The sequence below is a fragment of the Pelodiscus sinensis genome, chromosome 5 (assembly GCF_049634645.1).
Source record: "Pelodiscus sinensis isolate JC-2024 chromosome 5, ASM4963464v1, whole genome shotgun sequence".
NCBI lineage: Eukaryota > Metazoa > Chordata > Testudines > Trionychidae > Pelodiscus > Pelodiscus sinensis.
Window position 1 is genome coordinate 46,319,455 of NC_134715.1, and position 14,763 is coordinate 46,334,217.

General features: G+C 42.5%; 1 long non-coding RNA gene across 1 annotated transcript in view; it reads left to right on the top strand.

The window, feature by feature from the left end:
- The window catches only part of LOC142829423 (uncharacterized), a 213,520-nt gene extending 199,092 nt beyond the window's left edge, over window positions 1-14,428 (top strand). Inside the window, exon 3 of the long non-coding RNA XR_012903824.1 lies at window positions 14,350-14,428. This is a non-coding gene — a long non-coding RNA (uncharacterized LOC142829423). The remainder of the gene's footprint in view (window positions 1-14,349) is intronic.
- The last annotated feature ends 335 nt before the right edge of the window (window positions 14,429-14,763 follow it).

The following is a 14,763-nucleotide window of genomic DNA, read 5'->3' on the forward strand; positions in this document are numbered from 1 at the left end:
CCTTCTATGATGGGGTAACTGACTCTGTTGATCTGGGAAAAGTAATGGACATGATACACTTGGCTGTTACCAAGGCTTTTGGTATAGTTTTCCATAGTATTTTTGCCAGCAAAGTAAAGAAGTGTGGTTTGGATTTATGGACTATCAGGTTGGCTAAATTATCAGACTCAACAGGTATGTTTCTATGTGTAGTTGGCAGCTGGTATGGAGTGCCCCACATTCGGGTCTTAGTTTGTATTTGTTCAAAATCTTCATTAAAGATCTGGATGATCGGTTGGATTGTACACTCAGCAAATTCACAGGTTAAACTAAGCTGAGGGAGTGGGGGAGGTAAATATACTAGAAAGTGTTACCCAGGCTAGAGATCCAAAATGAAGTCTGCTAGTCCTTTTCATCTCAGTAGTTTCTTCCCACCAAAACCACACAGAGAGAAGCTTTGCACTCCACTCTCTAGCCTATGCACACGGTCTGAACCTGTGCACCCCTCACTAATGTGATGTGTGCGCAGCCAAGTTATGTATCCAGCACCTTTTTCCCTATGCACACCGTCCTATTCTGTTGCACCCCATTCACTAATCCAGATTCCTGCCTTACTGCCTTTTGTAAACCCTCCTCTGAGAATAGCTTGTTTTGTCTCTCCTCGACCGTCCATTGGTTCTTGTCAGTCCGTTTGTAGCTGTATCTTCGTTCGTCTTCGTCCGTCACCCCTGAGGAGTGCCATCCGCATGTGGCCTGGTCAAAGCTGCTGCTCAGGTCCAGCATTAGTCGTGCCCTCTTGAGTATGAGAGAAGTCTCTTCTCTAAAGATTTTGGGACTGGTGCTATTGGACTCTTGGATTTTACCATCCAGCAACTTCTACACCCATGCAACCCCACTTTGCTGAAGGATTGGTGCAAGGGAATCCAGAGTGTGTCCACCACGTGGAGAGGTGAGGATCTACCTTGAGGGACTACCCGGGAACCAAAGCTAATCTACCTTGAGGGATCTCCCTGATGTCCTCCCTCGCGGCTTTAAATTAGCCACGAGGTCAAAGGTTGCAGGCGTCCATCGCCGCCTTCAGTGTTTTATTGTAAAGTATACTCCTTTTGTATATGGGATCTTTCCTATCCTCCTTTTTCTTCCAGTTTAGGGTGGGATATTTACTGTTGATCTTACTGGTGTTGCGTGTTCTTATTTTCTCAAATATATGGTTTGGCCCTAAATTCATGTCTGACCTGATTTGTGACTAACCTTTCCAATGGTGATAGATACATGTACCAGGTCGAATCTGGCTTCTGTGGGGAAGGCAGCATTAGGCTTTAATTAATTGCCCACAGCAATTGTTTACCTCAGCCTTCCGGGTAACAACAGTTAGGGATAGGCTCCAGAGTGATATAGACAATTTGGAGAATTAGGCTAAAAGATAACTGATAAGGTTGAACAAGGACAAGTGCAGAGTACTTGCACTTAAGAAGGAAGAATCCCATCACTACTACAGGCTGGGGACTGACTGGCTAAGTGACAGTTCTGCAGAAAAGACCTGGGGATTACAGTGGATAAGAAGTTGGGTATAAGTCAACAGTGTTAGCCAAAGGGCTAACAGCATATTGGGCTGCATTAATAGGAGTATTGCCGACAAATGGGGAGAAGTGATTATTCCTCTGTATTTTGCACTAGTGAGGTCAAATCTGGAGTACTGCATCCAGTTCTGGGTCCCCTGATAAATAGAGAGTATCAAGTGGAAGGCAATGAAAATTAGTAGGGGGCTGAAGCACATAACTTATGAGGAAAGGCTGTGGGATCTGGTCTTATTTAGTCTTCAGAAGAGAAAAAGGAGGGGGGAGGATTTGACAGCAGCCATCAACTACCTAAAGAGGGGTTCCAGAGAAGATAGAGCTAGATTATCCTCAGTGGTGGCAGATGACAGAACAAGATTCAAACTGTAGTATCAGATCTAGGTTGGATATCAAATTGCAAGATTCAAATTGCAGTATCAGATCTAGGTTGGATATTAGGAAAAATGGTTTTACTAGGAGGGTGGTAAAAAACTGGAATGGGTTACCTAGTGAGGTGGTGGTATCTCTATATGTAGAGGTTTTTAAGACATGGCTTTACCAAGCCCTGGATGGAATGATTTAGTTGGGATTGGTCCTTCCTGTAGAAGAGGTTGGATAAAATCACCTCCTGAGGTCTCTTCTATTCCTAATCTTCTATGATGTTTTAATTCTACGATTGCTAATAAGGGTTCATTCATGGCTATGCCACAAGATGTCTAGCCGGGGCAGCATATAGCCATGTTTCCTCTCAGAACAGACTGTGAAACAAATAATGATAAAAAGTTATGATTCATGTTCTCTCCCCATTCACATACACAGTTAGGAGGTCTCTGTATAGCTGTTACCTCCACACTGTATGGTATAGTTAACCAGCACATGGGTGTAAGGAAGCAACTTATCTTCTGGCTTTTTTATCCTGTGTGAATGAATGGCCAGGAGAGGTCATAATCTGGCCTTTTTTTATTTTTTATGTGAAAAATAGCACTGATACCTTTTACATTTCGGTATATCCTAAAATAAATAGCTAAATTATGTTCATTTTCATTAGTCCTGTTTTATACATTAACATAAGATTAAAAGGGCACCCTATAGTCTCATAGAATCATAGACTTTAGGGTCAGAAGTGACCATTATGATCATCTAGTCTGACTCCCTGCACAGTGCAGGCCACAGAATCTCACCCACCCCTCTTAGAATAATCCTCTCACCTATGTCTCAGATATTGAAGCCTTCAAATACTTTGAAGGCCCCAAGATGCAGAGAATCCTCCAGCTGAGATCTGTGCCCCATGCTACAGAGGAAGGCGAAAAACCTCCAGGGTGTCTGCCAATCTACCCTGGAGGAAAATTCCTTCCTGATCCCAAATATGGTGATCAACTAAACCCTGGGCATGTGGGCAAGACTCACCAGCCAGACACCCAGAAAGTTCTCTATAGTAACTCCTATCATCCCTCCATTCACCTATTTCCCACTGTTAATGAATGGTCAATTAGTTACCAAGATCATGTTCTCAAACCATGTAGTCCTTTCAGGCAGCCAGTCATCTTTGATATCTAGATTTGGAATCTCAGACACTGGCACCAAATGTATAATGGTGCTTTCATCTTTTTTTCCCACAAATATATTCAGACTTCTAAGAACTGACCCCTGAAAATGTGTATACAATGGATATTGCTTTGATTATTTTCTCCTGTGCTTACCTCCCTCCCCTATCTCTTTTTTTTTTAATTCTGCAGTATTTTTAAATGATGTTGTTGAATGTGACTATTCGGTCTGATTCTGAGCTCACTTATGCTAGTGTAAAGCAGAAGTGATGATGTGATCTAATTAGAGTTACACTGAATGAAAATGTGTGTAATTGAGACCAGAATTAGAGTTTTGCTGATTGCATTTCAGATGAATGGGGGAGTATGGCATGCTTGAAGTCTGTCATTGCAAGGATATGAACTACAGTAGCTCTGAGAGTTAAAAAAAAAAAAAAATACACCAAGGACATGTTTTGTGTTCCATTAACTATATCATGAGTTCATGATTGTAGGACAATCTTAAAAAAACCCAAACAAAACCAGACACTAACTACTCAAATAAGGAAGCCTCAGGTCACCTTATCAAGATGCAGCCAGATACTGTATTGTATGATGACAGTCAGCAATGCTGTCACTCTTCTTAATGTGATACTGAAAAGAGCTGTTCATGCAAGAGCTGAATGTCTGTAAAATAGTCAGCGTGATGACAGTTAAGAACTCAAAATTCAATGGAAAGATGCCAATGGGTATCATCATTGCATGCACAAATCCATTCTTTATATAATACAGGCAGATTGGGAGAACACAAAATGAAAAACCCTTGGCTCTTTGCAAATATGGAAAACTAACTCATGAGGGTAGGCTGAAACTCCCCACATAGCATCTGAAGTCTGTAAAGGCAGCCTCAGCTAATGATTATGGGATAGGAGATCCCAGGTCCTGCCACACTGCTGGGGTCTGACTCAGGGATCTTTTTGCACGATAAAGATTATAGTCCACCTGAAGCTCAGTAAGTTAAGTTCCTATCTTTCCTTGAGGCTGTCCTTGACTGGCTCTTGTCCCCAGAGACCTGCTGCATGTGTCCCTGTAGGTTCTAGTCCTGGCTCCACTTAGAAGATTTACATCACAGATCATCTGCATCAGCATGAAAAAATTGCTTGGCCTTTTTATGTTCCCACCATCCAGCTGTGCTAGTGAGTCTCACTTTTAAGATGCTCCTCTATTTGGAGCATGCTGAAAATCTGTTGGGGTAAGCCTTTCTGTTGAGGGTTATGCTCGTAACTTTAATATGAGAAAGAGAGAGAGAGAGAGAGAAAGACAGACAGACATAGACTGGTTGCCTGATTGTTCCTGGCTCCCATGCAGGGCTAGCAATATGTTCTTAGTTTTGCTCTTGGTTATAGTGCAGTTATCACACACATGAAAGTATACTTGTAGTCATTACCCTTGTTTGATAGCCAGGCAGAGAACTTGAGGGCTGAAATGCTTTATAGAACTTTCTAAACCCCTCGGCTGTGTCTAGACTGGCAAATTTTTCCGGAAAATCAGCCGCTTTTCTGGAAAAACTTGCCAGCTGTCTACACTGGCCGCTTGAATTTCCGGAAAAGCACTGATGATCTCATGCTGCTCCCATTCAGGCAAAAGTCTTTTTCCGAAAGACTTTTGCGCAAAAGGACTAGTATAGACAGCAAAGTACTGTTTTCCACAAAAAAGCCCCGATCGCAAAAATGGTGATCGGGGCTTTTTTGCGGAAAAGCGCGTCTAGATTGGCCACAGACGCTTTTCTGCAAAAAGTGCTTTTCCGGAAAAAGCATCCTGCCAATCTAGATGCGCTTTTCCGAAAATGCTTTTAACGGAAAACTTTTCCGTTAAAAGCATTTCCGGAAAATCATGCCAGTCTAGACGTAGCCTTCAAGTTAGACTATCAAATTATGTTCTCCTTTTCTCCTGCATTGTGTAAAGGCCAGAAGAACATGGCCATTTGTTCCAACTGAGATTTGAGGCACCTTGTCTGGACAATGTGGAAAAGTTTGCTGTGCCACGGACTATGATGTATTCTGTGATTTAATGGAGGTCATGGCTGTCAGTGTGGCTAAGCCTCTTTCTAGTTCCACATCTTAAACTGACAGTTTTTAAATCTTGAGAATATTTTATTTACGGTTCTTGTTTTGTGCCCGTTTAAATATGTTGGCCAAGATCCAAGATAGGCTCAGGGCAAGACCAGATTAGGAGAGATAAGAGAGAGCTTTTAGCAACATTTGTACTTCCCCAATGATATGGCCAGGTGTGGTCTGGCTCTGTGCCTGAAATAAGACACAGTAATCTTGCAGTTTCTTTAAATTACACACTCAGCCCCAAGGGGATCGTTTTGGTAGCTGGGGATCTTCAACACACATGGATGTTTTGGGCACAGCTCCTTAGAGCATGCTCCCCTGCACAAAGGGAATCCTTACATTAGGGACAGATTTTCTAGCTTCATAACTGCTTTGCGCCCCCAAAATGGGTCCCCAAGTCACAACTTCCCCTAAGATTGCTAATCTATTATAAATGTCCTACAATTCACACACAAAAGGTACAGGTCCATTGATCAATTCATAAAGGCTGCATTTTCAAAACTAGTGACCCGATTTTCAGACACTAAATATCTGCAAAGTGCATAGTTGTTTGGGCACAGTAAGGGTGGTTGTAGTTATAAGAGCCTCGTAAGGTAAAGAGCTAGTCTTTTGCATGAACAGTAACTGAGTTTAGGGGGCCCCTCATTCAGGTTATGCATGCAGTCATAAATATGTCCATTCACTGATTTTGTGCCTTGATTATTTAAAATTTGAACAACAATATTTTACAACTGGAAGAATGAATAATAGGAGATTAATGGCATCCCCACAGCTCAGTCATATTGGCAGCATAAGAAGATTATTTGTGATTTATTACTTTGAATTTAAAGGTGCTCAGGAATGTTTTATGTGAAAGTGTTCCTCTAATATTAGTGCATTTGGCTGACTCTCTTAAAGGTGACAATGACATAGATATGGCGGGGAGGGGGGGGGAAGCTATATTTCAAAGAATACTTTGTTATGTACATTATATGACTTTCTTACTCACAAATGTGATTTATTAGAAAAGTAAATTGTGGAGAAACTCATTTTCATTACAGTTAATTTATCACCTGAAACCCCATTTTAATGTTTTGCAAAGTATTCTAGAAGCTCTACCAAAAAAAGAGAAAAGAAACATAATTAAATTTACAAGGCCTCACAACACAGTTACTGTAAACTGCCACTGGCTGGCTTACCTTTCCAGCTACCTCAGGCTTTTCATTACCCTATTATGAACTGTTGCACTCTGATCTGTGGGCTATAATTGATTCTTCCACTTTTTCAAGTATCAAAAGTATCAAAAGATCTAACATGAATCTAAAAGAACTATTCATTGCTTATATCACTGCATAGCAGCAGTTATAATTCAGTATTAATATAGTAATTTAATTTTCTGATTAAAGTTGGATAGAATACTGGAAATCATCAAATTATATAAATTGATCAATCTCTATTTAAAGTAGAGTACTGAGGGGATTCTTACTGAGCAACACTGATTTAGTCTTTTACAGCTGGATTTGTAATTTGAAATGATGATATTGGTGAACATTTCCTCGGTTACTATGAATCAAACTACAGCATGAGGGCTTTTAAACAGGGCTCTGCTCATCTTACTATTGAATTTATGTTAAAAAGTTGATTATAGTTTAGGATAAAGTTACGTGAACTGTTTACAAGATAAGACTCCAAATGTATTTTCTAAATTATTTTTCCACTTGGTATACAGGATCTTAGTTAGACATCTTACAATTGACTGAGTGGAATGTTGTCATGTGTAAAAGTGTTTACAATATCAGGGTATGTCTACACTACAGAGTTAGTTCGAACTAACTTAGTTCGAATTAGTTAATTCGAACTAAGCTAATTCGAACTAACGCATCTAGAACTAAAAATTAGTTCGAATTAGCGTTTTGCTAATTCGAACTAGCATGTCCACATTAAATGGACCCTGAACAGGGCTTAAGGATGGCCGGAAGCAGTGCCGGCAGGGCATCAGAGGAGGACTTAGAGCATGGAGATTCTGTCTCAGGCTAGCCGAGGGCTGTGCTTAAAGGGACCCGACCCCCACCCCGGACAGACAGTTCTCAGGGGTGCCCCGCTTGAAAACCAGTTCTGGGTTGGAGTGCCCGGAGTGCCCACACTGGGCACATCACACCACTTGGCCATCAGCCCGGCTGCACTTGCCGCAGGCTGCCATCTGGGGAGAGGGGACAATTGGGGGGCTGCAGGAGAGCTTCCACCCCCAGAAGCCCGCAGAGCCAGCCCAGTCCTCCCCATCAGGGGCTCGTGCCCCATTCCTCCCTCACCCCCTTCCACTTACCCTTCCCTAGCCCCTTTTCTTGATGTACAAAATAGATGACAATTGTGTTCAAAAATGGAATCTGTCTTTATTGAACAAAACTGGGGGAGACTGGGAAAAGGAGGTGGGAGAGGGGAAGAGAGAGGCTGGGAGAGGGGAGGGCAACTACAATGATCAGGGGTTGGGGACAGGTCCCATATGAAGAGAGGCTAAAGAGACTGGGACTTTTCAGCTTAGAAAAGAGGAGACGGAGGGGGGACAGGATAGAGGTCTCTAAAAGCAGGAGTTGGGTGGAGAAGGTGCATACAGAAAAGTTCTTCATTAGTTCCCATAAAGAAGACTAGAGGACACCAAAGGAAAGGAATGGGTAGCAGGCTTCAAACTAGTAACAGAAAGTTGTTCTTCACAAAGCAAAGAGTCAACCTGTGGAACTCCTTGCTGCAGGAGGCTGTGAAGGCTACAACTAGAACAGAGTTTAAAGGGAAGTGAGATCAAGTCATGGAGGTTGGGTCCATGGAGTGGTATTAGCCAGGGGGTAGGAGTGGTGTCCCTGCCCAAGGTTTGTGGAAGGCTGGAGAGGGATGGCATGAGACATATGGCTTGGTCACTGTCTTTGGTCCATCCCCTCCAGGGTCCCTAGGGTTGGCCGCTGTCGGCAGACAGGCTAGATGGACCTTTGGTCTGACCCAGGACGGCCATTGTAAGCTCAGGGCTCAGGGTCGGGGGTCTCAGTGGACCCCCTTGATTTTCATGCACACCTGCTCCTGGGTGGCCAGGCTGGCAGCTCTCCTGCCCAAGCCGGCCACTTTCCTGTGCCTAGTGCAGAGATCGTGGACCAGGTCCACGATGTCCGCACTAGCCCGGGTGGGTACCCGCCTCTTGCGGTCCCGGGCAAGCTCCTGGGAGCTGCCAGCCTGGTCCCGGGAAGAGGGGGAGGGCTGGGGGGCATCGGGTGGCTGGCTCGATCCGTGCCAGGTGCAGGGTCTGCTGGCAGGCTTGCACCTGGCACGGGTACCATAGCCAGCCCGTGCCCCTTTAAGGGGTCCGGGGCCGGGAGGGGGGCATAGAGTTTCCCTGGTGTTGGCCAGAGTGGCCACCAGGGAAACCTGGGGAGGGCTAGCCTCCCACTAGTTCGAATTAAGGGTCTACACAGCCCTTAATTCGAACTAGCTAGTTCGAACTAGGCTTAATCCTCGTAAAATGAGGTTTACCTAGTTCAAAGTGGCCTTTCTGCTACTGAGATTCTCAGAAGATAATTCCTATTTCATGGATGGAATCTCGTTTGGAAATGGAGGACTTGGCATAGCCATCTTCTAGGCAATACTTCCACCATAGGAGGAGGAGGACACAAACCAGCTTGGTGGAATTGATATATGGGATAAGGTGGAGCCAAACTGGGTAAAAGAGATTTTACACCAGAAGCATAAGTGGAAGGAGGACCTTTCCAGTTCTTAACTATACTGGGCTGAGCAGTCCTGAATCCGAGCACAGTAACCCATCCCTTATAACCACCACTCCCTATTGCAGCTAGATGAATTGGATAATCAGTTCCAATTTTTTTTGTATGATTCCCATATATATATATATATATATATATATATATATATATATATATATATATATATATATATATATATACATACATACATACAGTAAAACTCCGATGGTCTGGCATCTGATGGTCCGGCACCAGCAGGAACCCAGAAGTGCTCCGGGCAGCTGGACCATTGGAGTTGCTCTGACCAGGAGCTGAATCTGGGATGCCTAGGGCAGAGCAGCTGGAGTGCTACCGGGTTGGTCCCGTAGCACTGCCCGTCGGGGCTGCGGGACCCAACCCGACAGCACCCCAGCTGTCACCGATTCAGCCGCTGCTGAAACTGACCAGTGGCTGACTCCAGGAAGCCCGAGGCAAAGCTACTCTGCCCCATGCTTCCTGGAATTAGCCCCTGATCAGTTTCAGCAGCGGCTGACTTGGGGACACCTGGGACAGAGCAGCTGGGGTACTTCCGGGTTGGTTTCTCAGCACCAAGGGTTGCCGCTACCAGACCAACCCGGCAGCACCCCGGCTGCTTTGTCCCAGACATCTGGATTCAGCCGCTATTAAAACTGACCAGCAGCTGACTCCAGGAAGCCCGGGGCAGAGCAACTCTGCCCCGGGCTTCCTGGAGTCAGCCGCTGATCAGTTTCAGCAGCAGCTGACTTGGGGACACCTAGGGTAGAGCAGCTAGGGTGCTGCCGGGTTGGTCCAGTAGCGCTGCTTCTTGGCGCTGTGGGACCAACCCGGCAGCCCCCCAGCTGCTCTGCCCCAGGCGTCCTGATTCAGCTGCTGCTGAAACTACCTTGGGTAGGGGGTAGGACACAATGACCTCCTCGAGCCTCTTCGAACCCTATAAAACTGCTTATGTGTCTCTATACTGAAGACACCTTTTAATTATGAACAATATTCATATGACTTGTGGTGGGAGAACAGAATCATAGGATTGAAAGAGACTTCAGGAGGTCATTGAGTCCAACCCTCTACCCAAGGCAGGACCAACCCCAACTAAATAATTCCAGCCAGGGCTTTGTTAAACTGAGACTTAAAAACCTCTAAGGACAGAAATTCCACCACCTCCCTAGGCAACCCATTCCAGTGATTCACCATCCTCCTACTAAAGTAGTTTTCCCTAATATCCAATCTAAAGTTCCCCCACTACAACTTGAGACCATTGCTTCTCATTCTGTCATCTGTCAGACCAGCTTCTCTCCATCCTCTTTGGAATCCCCATTCAGATAGTTAGAGGCTGCTATCAAATCCACCCTCAATCTTCCTTTCCGTAGTTTAATTAAGCCCAAATCCCTCAGCCTGTGCTAAGTCAAGTGCTCCAGCCCCCAATCATGTTTGTTGCTCTCAACTGGACCTTATCCAATGTGTCCACATCCTTCTGTAATAGGAGACCCAGAATTGGATCACCAGTGCCAAATAAAGGGGAATAATCACTTCTCTAGATCTTCTGGCAATGCTCCTCCTAATGCACCCTAATATGCCATTAGCTTTCTTGGCTACAAGGGCACACTGTTGACTCATATCCAGCTTCTCATACACCATAATCCCCAAGGCTATGTCTACACTGCCGGTTTTTGCCAGCAGAGAGTATGCTAATGAAGCGCTCATTACCAACTTCTCATGCTTCATTTGCATAATCGGTGCCTGAGGCTTTTTGAGCAAAAAACAGCAGTATAGATGGATCTGTTATTGCGCAAAAAAACCTTTTGCACAAGATCCTTATTCCTCAAAAAAGGAGGTATGCCTTTATCCTATCATCTGGCACCTACTCAGATCACCACAAGTTTTCAAATATAATGGCCAATGGCTCTACAATCACATCAGCGAATTCCCTCAGTGCATTAGATCCAGACCCATCGATTTGTGTATGTCCAGCTTTTATAAATATTTCTTAACCTGTTCTTTCTCCACCGAAGGCTGCCTACCTCCTTCTCATACTCTGTTGCATAGTGAAGTAGTCTGGAAGCTGACCTTGTCTGTGAAGACAGACGCAAAAAAAGCATTGAGTACTTCAGCTTTTCCAACATTATCTGTCCCTAGGTTACCTCCCCCATCCAGCAAGGGTCCCACGCCTTCCCTAACCACCCTCTTATTTCTAATAGGCCTGTAGAAACCTTTCTTGTTACCCTTCACATCCTTTGCTAGCTGCAATTCCAACTGAACTTTGGCCTTCCTTATTACATGCTTGAGCAATGTATTTATACTCCTCTCTAGTCATCTGTCCGAGTTTTCATTTCTTGTAAGCTTCCTTTATGTGTTTAAGCTCATCAAGGATTTCACTGCCAAGCTTGTCACCTACCATATTTGCTTTTCTTACTGTGCATTGGTATGGTTTGTTGCTGTGCCTTCAATAAGGCTTCTTTAAAATACAGCTAGGTGTCCTGGATTCCTTTCCCCTTCATGCTGGCATCCGAGGGGATCCTGCCCAGCAATTCCCTGAGGGAGTCAAAGTCTGCTTTTCCAAAGTCTAGAGTGCATATTTTGCTGCTCTCCTTTCTTCCTTTTGTCAGGATTCCAAAATCTACTATCTCATGATTACTGCTTCCCAGGTTTCCACCCACATCTACTTTCCCTACTAATTCCTCCCTGTTTGTGACCAGCAGGTAAAGCTGTGAATGGTCACTGGTCAGTTCCTTCAGCACTTGTACCAGGAAGTTGTCCCCAACGTTCTCCAAATACTTCCTTCATTGTCTATGTACTGCTGTATTGGTCTCCTAACAGATGTGAGGGTGATTAAAGTCTCACATGAGAACCAGGCCCTGTTATCTGGAAGCTTCTGTTAGTTGTCTGAAGAAAGCCTGGTCTACCTCATCCACCTGATCTGATGGTCTATAACAGACACCGACATCACCCTTTGTCCCTTTAATGTACTTTTTGGGATGGTGTAACAGTATAAAAAGTAATTAACATAAACTTGTTTTGGTATCTATATGTAAATAAACATATTTTGCTTTTTTCAATGTCAAGATGAAAGAATGCTGTCTCAGATAAGACATCAAAGCTTTGAAATAAGTATGGAGAAGAAAAAAGGCACAATTCTTATTGAAAGCAATGGTATTACTAGGAGAAGCAGTTTTTCCACACCCTAAAGCTTTGACATTAGCTTGAAAAAGGAGAAACTCATTGCTAAAAATCTGACAAATATAATTTGAAATGTTTGTTTATAATTTAAATATATAGGACATAATTTGACCTGTTTACTGGTATTTTGTACATGCCTATTTCAAGGACAATACAGATTGTTTAACTGTGCTATAGTATCTTGTCACATTTCACCAGAATGAAAAATATGATGAAAATAATTTAAACAAAAATACCAGCTCAAGATTTGTGTTGTTAATTTGCATGAAATTATAGACAGCTTGTTTCTAAATTTATTTGGCATCTGCACCAGCATTAGAGTTTCTCATGCTGTTATGATAGATGAATTCCTAGTGGAATGGATACTGATTTCTGCTCTCTAGTAAAACTAACCGGAAAATAACTGATGTGATGAACAGTGCAAATGCAAAATGGTACATTTGCACCTGGATCTAGTGACAGGATGTTTGGAGCCATAAACCACACAATTTTGACATCACCTGTCTGATTGCAACTACAAATCAGATAGTTGGACTATTATTTGGTAATGTTTTATATTGTTTCTCCATGTAAATGGCTTCTAATGGGTTAATAAATCAAGAATAGCTGTTATAAGCAGTTGAAGAAATGAACATTTTGTGTTACATATGGCTATAAACATATCTAGAAGTGATACAGATGCTATTGACCTCTTGGTTAACCAATTTATATGGATTCTATTTATTAAAACATCTGTTGTGTGCTAATCTTTGAGAAACAATTCAAAATGGAATGTTAGTATGAACTGTCAACATTAACATTTACCATTTGTAATTGACCAATGGTACAAAAAGATATGTTTAGTGTTTAGGTTTGGACCATTTGCAAAGTTTGTAACTCTCTTTGATCTGGGTGAGAATTCTGTCTTTCACATTATGTATGTGATCATATCATAATATAGTGGGAAATATGTAGCTTGTGAATCTGAGCGCAAAATGCTCTCAATTACAAGTAGGCTGTGTCTACACTGGCGCGATCTCGCACAAAAGCGGCCGCTCTTGCACAAAAACCTGCTGCCTGTCTACACTGGCCACGTGTTCTTGCGCAAGTAAACTGATGTTCTAATGTATGAAATCAGGGCTTCTTGTGCCAGAACTCTGATGCTCCCGCTCAGGAATAAGCCCTTTTGCGCAACTGTTCTTGCACAAGAGGCCAGTGTAGACAGGCAATATGAATTTCTTGTTCAAAAAGCCCTATGGCTAAAATGGCCATCAAAGCCTTCTTGCGCAAGAGAGCATCTACACTGGCATGGATGCTCTTGTGCAAAAGCACATCTCTTGTGCAAAAGCACATGCCAGTGTAGATGCTCTCTTCTGGAAGAGTTTTTGCAGAAGAACTCTTCCGCAAAAGAGTTTTTGCGTGACAACATGCCGGTGTAGACATAGCCTTATTAAGTAAATAGGTGTATATATTTTTAGCAATGCTTACTCAAGGCTAAAACAAAACCAAAAAACCACAAACTGAGTCCATTAATCAAAGAACCAATGAAACAGAAGCAGCGATGAGTAACTTTGTGTAATTACTTACATTTGAAAAGAAAAGCTGGTAGATGCTGAGCATTTTTCAAAATAAAGTGGCTAGTTTTTCTGAAGTGATCACTACTCAGAATCTCTAATAGTGGAGGTGATGGGGATGGAGGGGAGAAGGAGAGAGAGAGATTTTTGGAAGCACCACGTTAGAGGATAAAATGACTTATGTATCCCAGGTTACAATACTCGTCAAAACTTTTATCTGCTTTTTGAAAAGCTCAGTAGACAGGCAAAAATAATTATTCATTAGAGTAGTTAAAAATGTGTTAATTAAGTTATAAAAATTGGAGATCTGTTTAGAACTTCAGCAGAAATGTAGGTAACAGCAACAAAACCGTATTGCTCGATAAAAGAAGATAATTATTTCACAACTAATTACTCATGTAACATTTGTGACTAGAAATTTTGTACCTAGATTACTGGCAGCCAGGCACCTATATTTTTTCCTCTCTGTTTTTGATCTGTTGATTTTTTATCTATATTCTGTCACAGGAGCCAAAAAGATATGTTATGATAGGCTATTCAAATAATACGCAACATAAATGAGGTACTGGTACCATTCATTTAAGTTATGGCTGTTTTTGTAATCTTTGTTAATTATTCCCCCCTAACACCTATTCCTGTTTTGTTTCCCCTTGTCTTATTTTATAATCTCCTTCATTTGTATGGATCATACTAACATGAATATGTCCCTACAGATTGTGCCCTTAAACTGGAAAATCTGGATGGTACAGATGCTTTTTATCAAAAGCTTGGACTACAAGGGTAAGTCTACAAAGCAGAACTTAGCTCAAATAAGCTATGCAAATTGAGCTACGTCAATTGTGTAGCTTATATTAAAATAGCTTATTTCGAAATTGGCACTGTATACACAGCACTTATTTTGAAATAGAGCACTCTTCCTCCGACTTCCATTACTCCTCATACAATGAGGGTTACAAGAGTCAGAGTAAGAAGTCCTCCAGCTTGACAGCATTTAACATTATTTTGAAATAACTGCTTCTGTGTAGAAGCAGACTAAGTTATTTCAGAATAATGCTAGTTATTTTGAAATAATGCTACTGTGCAAACATACCCCAATTAGTTTATTCAATTAAAATAATGGCAGTACT